Source organism: Parasteatoda tepidariorum, chromosome 1, assembly GCF_043381705.1.
Source record: "Parasteatoda tepidariorum isolate YZ-2023 chromosome 1, CAS_Ptep_4.0, whole genome shotgun sequence".
Lineage (NCBI taxonomy): Eukaryota > Metazoa > Arthropoda > Arachnida > Araneae > Theridiidae > Parasteatoda > Parasteatoda tepidariorum.
The window spans coordinates 96,594,351-96,600,350 of NC_092204.1; positions in this window are offsets into that span (position 1 = coordinate 96,594,351).

A 6,000-nucleotide genomic window follows, 5' to 3' on the forward strand; every position below is an offset into this window, starting at 1 on the left:
TTGACGTCAGAAATCCGAATCCGTCGGTAAAAAAAAGGTGTCTGATTTCGCAATTTAAAATATCGTCTGCACTAATTAATTAGCACATTTGAAGTCACCCCCTACGAACCTTTAACACTAGATTTGCCTAAGGAAGTCATTTTGATTGCTTTTTAATTTCAATTAGGAAAACAATGGTGTATACAATGACTCAATTTCTTAGAATTTTGTGACTTTTTGTACAACATACAATTTTTTTATTGTTAATATTTACTAATAACTTGTTATATAACTGTGTAAAAAATATTAAAAATTAATTTTAAACAAATTTTTCAACACATTAGTTGTTCTTTTACAATCCAGTCATTTTAACTTCTTTTGAGCAATATACTAAGTTTCAGTCTTTCTAGTGTTAAGATTAAGTCCTAGAACGTAAAGATCCGGAAATTGGGATAAAAAGTTATTCAGGCTGGCCCGTTTCTTATTTGGCGCACTATACATGACTTCATTTAAAGTATTCAAACAGTTATTGTTCATTTTCAGCTTTGACACTAAAAGTAAATCGTTTAACGAAACTCCTATGACTTATATATAGTCATTTTGTGTAAGATGACTCAGTCTTTCACTCAATATGTACAAGATGATGCATGTTTTATTTTAAACCTTAATATAATTCTTCAAACAACATAGAATACAATTCAATGTTATATAGAATGAGGTATGATTTCTCAATAAATAAAATCCTTATGAAATTTAGTTGGTCTGAATTATTATAAATTTAACGTGTCTTTTTTTTTTCGAACATAAAATTGCCTAAAAAACTTTTAATTCTTTTAAATAAAATTTTCTCTCTCCTTAATTTTGTGATTAATTTTATATCAAACATTGAATATTTAAAAGCTCTTTCTTAGACTATTGTAGGAAGCATAATTTATGCATATTGAGTTTAAACTAGTGTCATAAAATTAATTTACATCTATCAGAAAAGGCAAAATTGGTACATTATTATTTTCCCTAACATTTCTGTAGTTGAAGGTTATTAATTGCACAAAAATCTGATAATCAGAAATAACTGTGTTCCGCAGATCAACTACAAACTAAATATAGTAATAGTTTCTGGCAAAGTATTTAGTGTGAGCCGCGGTGGCTCAGGGGATAGAGCGTTCGCCATCCAATGGGCCGAACCGGGTTCGAATCCCAGTCGATACGAATTCCGCATCCGGCTTGCACCGACCACAGTGCTGACGTGAAATATCCTCACTGGTAGGCTGATCATGGGTTAGATTCTCCTTGTCAGGTCAACCGTGAGAGGTTCTCGTGGTCTTTCTCTCCATGTAACTCAAATGCGGGTTAGCTCCATTAAAAAGTCCTCCATGAAGGCAAATTTCTCCCAATACTCGATCCAGGAGTTCTCTGGATTGGGTTTAAAATTTCAAGGCTACGGAGTTGAACATTACTTGTCGTTAACCCACAAAATTGGGTCGGCTGTTCAATGACGGTTATAAAATATTTAGTATCGGTTTTAAAGTTGAATTTGAAAAGGTTGATGGTTAAACAGCTTTTCGATCGTGAATTTTCTGCTATTAGCATCTTTAAGCAATTGAAATCTCTTGGGTTTAATAGAACTATAAATTGATTATTGGATACTGATAGCTGTAACGATCGACCAAGGCCTGGTCGTCTTTACATTCGTCTGGCTCAGTTCGTACAAAAGAGCGCATTAAAAGAATTCGGGAAACGATACAAAGAGATCCACAAGGTTCTGCCAATTAAATGGCTGTAGAAAAGAACGTGGATCGGAAAACTGCACGAGTTATATTAAATGAAGACCTGGGTTTTTGCCTTTATAGCCAAAGAAAAGTTCAAGGTTTGACAACTGCACAAAAATTAAAAAAGGTTACAAATATGTAAGAAAATCCTGAACCGGCACGGTAGCAGAAGTGTTGACAGAATAATCGTTTCTGATGAGAAAATATTATGCCCAGAACAAAGTTATAATGATAAAAATAATGTTATACATGCAGCAACCTCCGATATTAAACATGAAAATGTTCCAACTGCACGACGTTTTCAGAACAAACATTCTGCAATGGTTGGGCTACAATGTCAAATAAAGGAACATTTCTTCAGAAATGCATCGATAAAGGAGTAAATATCAATGTTGAATGTTACAAAAAGGAAGTGTTGAAAACAACACAGGCTTGGTTTCATGTCAATTTCCCGAAGTTTATCAAGAAGATATGCCCCTGCCTTTACCGGATCTAAATCGTTTAGACTATTGTGTTTGTGGAATTCTACAATCTAAAATTAATGCTAAGCAGCGCAGAAGTTTGGACAAAGAAGTGAGGCATTATATATTCTTTGGTTTGGACAGAGCTTCTTTATTTCGTGAATGGGGCAAATTACCTCTTAAAATGATTCGTGCAGTCATCGGACAATGGCGTAAGAGATTATCTTTAGTAATCGATAAAAACGGTGGCGGATTCAAATAAACATTTTTTTTTAATAAATTCCCATTTATAGTGTTCATCCTGCTTGTGTATTCATCATTTTCTATTTAATATCTATAGGTAATATAATTCCATATTTGTAACAGTATTTTGTTGCCACCTTATACAAATGTTCAGAAAATACTCTAACTTAGTCTTCATTACTAGATAGGAAGGGGTCAGATCTCACACCATGTGATATCTGCTTGTGAGATTTGGGAAGGACGAAGTACCCATATGCAAACACTGATGAAGTAACGCATTACTCTTGCTGCATGTGTGGGGAACTGAAATTCTATAGGAATGTGTGCAAGTTGACATTATGCTGTATATACACCGAAGAGCCATTACATTATGACCACCCTCCATCTATAACAATTGGCTCGCTCAGGTTTTCATGGTTTCTCGCCCAGGAACAATGTTTTCATGGGGCACATTAGGACCCATAATCCTCATAGAACAATCCCTGACGTCTGTAAGCTACTTGAACATAGTTGCAGACCATGTTCACCCATTCATGGCAACAGTTTTTCCTGCGGGGGATGGTGTTTACCAACAGGATAATGCACCATGTCAAAAGGGTCGAATCGTTAAGGAATATTCCAGTGACTTTCAAGTCATGTCTTGGCACCCGAATTCACCTGACTTTAATCCAATAGAGCATTTGTGGTCCTACTTGTAAAACCAAATTCGTGCTGCCATGCTACCCCCTCGCAATGAGAGGGAATTGCAGGACCAGTTGGTGAGCGCTTGGTACCAGATACCTCAGACTACCTATCAGCACCTTGTGGAATCAATGCAAAGGCGAGTGCTAGCAGTTTTGAGGGCTAAAGGTGGTCCTACATGTTATTAGCAGGGTGGTCATAATGTAATGGCTCTTCGGTGTACATTAAGCATTTGTTCGGTGTATGAATTTTTCCGCCTATCACCCATCTTTGTACATTATAAATAAATCCTTTGGAACCTGACGAATCATTTAGTAATATAAAACCTTGTAATAATGCAATACATACTGATATATGGTACCAAAAAATTAATTTGAAACGTAGTAATATTATACGCTCTAGATTGGCTACTTTTTTTATTTATTTATACTTTTTTTTTTGTTATATCAGAGAAATGTTTGATATACTTTATTTTGTTAAATAGCAAGCACTAAAAATGGAAAATTGTAAAAGATTCCAAAATCGTGTTGTTTTTAGAATCATCATCTCAAAAAATTGTTCTTTTTCTAACTTTAGGATATTTTTACCACGAGATTGCCTAAGGAAGTCATTTTGACTGCTTTTTAATTTCAATTAGAAAAACAATGATGACACAATTTTCTAGAATTTTGTGATTTTTGTACAACATATAATTTTTTTATTGTTAATATTTACTAATAGCTTGTTATATAACTGTAAATAATATAAAAAATATTAAAAATTAACTTTAAGCAAATTTTTTATACATTTGTTATTCTTTTACAATCCAGTCATTTTGACAGCTTTTGGGCCATATAAGTACTTTAGTCTTTCTAGTGTTAATGCCAAAATAAATAATTCCTTAATACTAAAGTAAGTTTTGGAATACAACTTATTTTAGAGCTGTAATTTGTATGTTCATGAAATAGTTTTAGCTTATTTTTTCTTCTTTTGAGAAATTATAAATAAAACATTTTCTTAAATTTTTCCGTAAGGAGACAAGCATGTTAATATTTTATTGATGCTCAATTGAACCGTTTTAATGATTTCATTAACCCCAGAATTGAAATCGTTTTTTCACAAAACATTTTTTTCGTTTACTTGAAATAGATAGGAACAATTAAACTAATATTTATTTAAACTGATTCCTTTATTTTGTAGAGAGCAGGGAGGGAAAAGGCGGGGAAAAGCTCCGTTCACCATCATACTATGTATGGATTATATCATATAACTTCAGTAATTGTAAGCAAAAAATAAACTCCATCGAAATATGCTCTAAAGCAGTGTTTCCTGAACTTTTTTGTCTCGCAGACCCCTTGCCATGTTTTTCCGTTGTGGATAGACCCCCTGCTTTCCTGCTATTGATTTCTTGTAAATTCATCAATTTCAAATGTTTCTTTGATAGCTGTTATAGTGCTACTCACTATGAAAGGTTTAAATTCCTAACAGTAGTGAAGTGAAGTGTGAAGTTAATTCTTAGATTTATTAATTAAATTCAAACTAATTTGATTAATATGTAAATGGAATAAAATAATTCCACTGTAAAACACGTACTCCACTACTAATATTATAATTGCGGAAGTAAGTTTGTATACAAAACCGTAGTAGTGTATTGTCGGTCTGTTAATTACGTTTTCACGTAAAAACTATGCAGCGAATCTCCGTGATCTTGTGCGTAGATTAAGTTAGAAGTCTTGTTAGCTAAAGAGTTGACACAGGTTAGGCTACAATTTACAGCGGAAAATTACTTTTTTGTTGCAAAATAAAACCTTACACGCAGAGAAAATAAAAACATACGCGGGTAGAGGTGCAGGCAACTGCTAGTTTAAAATAATTCAGTTTCAAACATCAAAAAATAATCCTAATAACTTAAAATTTAATTTTCTTATGCTCGTAAAAGCAAACATCTGTGTTTTAATATTTTAACAGGGTTCATGCGATCTTTGACGTACTGTGACATCAATATTGTCATTTTAAAGTTATCTTTAACTATAAAATTAAAATTTTAAAACTTAAGATTTTGTTACCAGATATTTAGGGTTACTGAAATTGACCATTGAATCATGCGATGTAAATAAATCTAATGAAAACCATTTATCTTCGTGGTTTTGCAACCACTATTTCAGTTTTTTAAGGACCTTATAAGCTCTGTTTAAAATCTATCGCATCAGATATATGTTTGCATTGATGGCGAGAATCGTAAAGTAAGTTTATAATAAAAAGAATTAAGCAACCGAAATTGTAGTATCGATATTTGATGATACACGTAGATCAGGGGTTGCCAAACTTTTTGGATCATGGACCCCTACATAATTTTTCGAAATCTCCATCGACCCCCATAAAAGTAATTTTCTGTTAATTAAAATAAAACTCTATTAGATTCTGTGTTTGTACATTTATTTTATGATTTTAAACATTTATTAAAGTAATAGTACATAGTGTAACAATAGTTTTATGAAAAATATATTAATGTTGAAATATAAATACCTTAATATTTATGAAATAATAAGTAATTATAAGTAAGTAGGTAAGTAGAAATAATAATTAAAGTAACTACGGATTTATTGTTTCTTAATCAATGACATGGGTGTGCCTGGTGTTTTTTTTTCTGCAAGGTTCGTTATATTGGGTTCAAAATTGGTCAATTTTAATCTTAAATCCCCTCGAAACTCCACATTTAATTTATTTCTGTACTTAGTTAAGATTGAATTTACGTGACTGAAACTGGCTTCAACCATGTACGAACTTGGAAATGCTATCATAAATGGCTGAGCTATTTCGTAAAGTCTTACATATTTTTGCATTATATTTATATTTGTCCAAAATTTGCTTATTTAATTTTTTAAAAA